Source organism: Dipodomys ordii, unplaced genomic scaffold (assembly GCF_000151885.1).
Source record: "Dipodomys ordii isolate 6190 unplaced genomic scaffold, Dord_2.0 Scaffold272, whole genome shotgun sequence".
Classification (NCBI taxonomy): Eukaryota; Metazoa; Chordata; class Mammalia; order Rodentia; family Heteromyidae; genus Dipodomys; species Dipodomys ordii.
This window is the reverse complement of record NW_012267488.1, coordinates 139,389-139,664: the sequence shown is the minus strand read 5'-3', so window position 1 is coordinate 139,664 and position 276 is coordinate 139,389.

Below are 276 nucleotides of genomic sequence, written 5' to 3'. Positions count from 1 at the left end.
GGCCCGTTAGCACATCCTTCCACAAAGCCGACCCTAAGGCCGAAGGAGTGGAACAGTTATGCCTATCCACCGCTGAGTGACCAGCGTTATCCAAATTCAAAAAATTTAGGGTGAAAAGTGTCATGGCTATTCTTTGTCTTGCTGTAGCCATCAGGGGTCCAGCTCCCCCTTTTTGTTTTATTAACATTTCCTTGATAGTACGATGAGCTCTTTCCACAATTCCTTGTCCTTGAGGGTTATAGGGCAGTCCATGCACCAGGGTAACACCCATTTGAG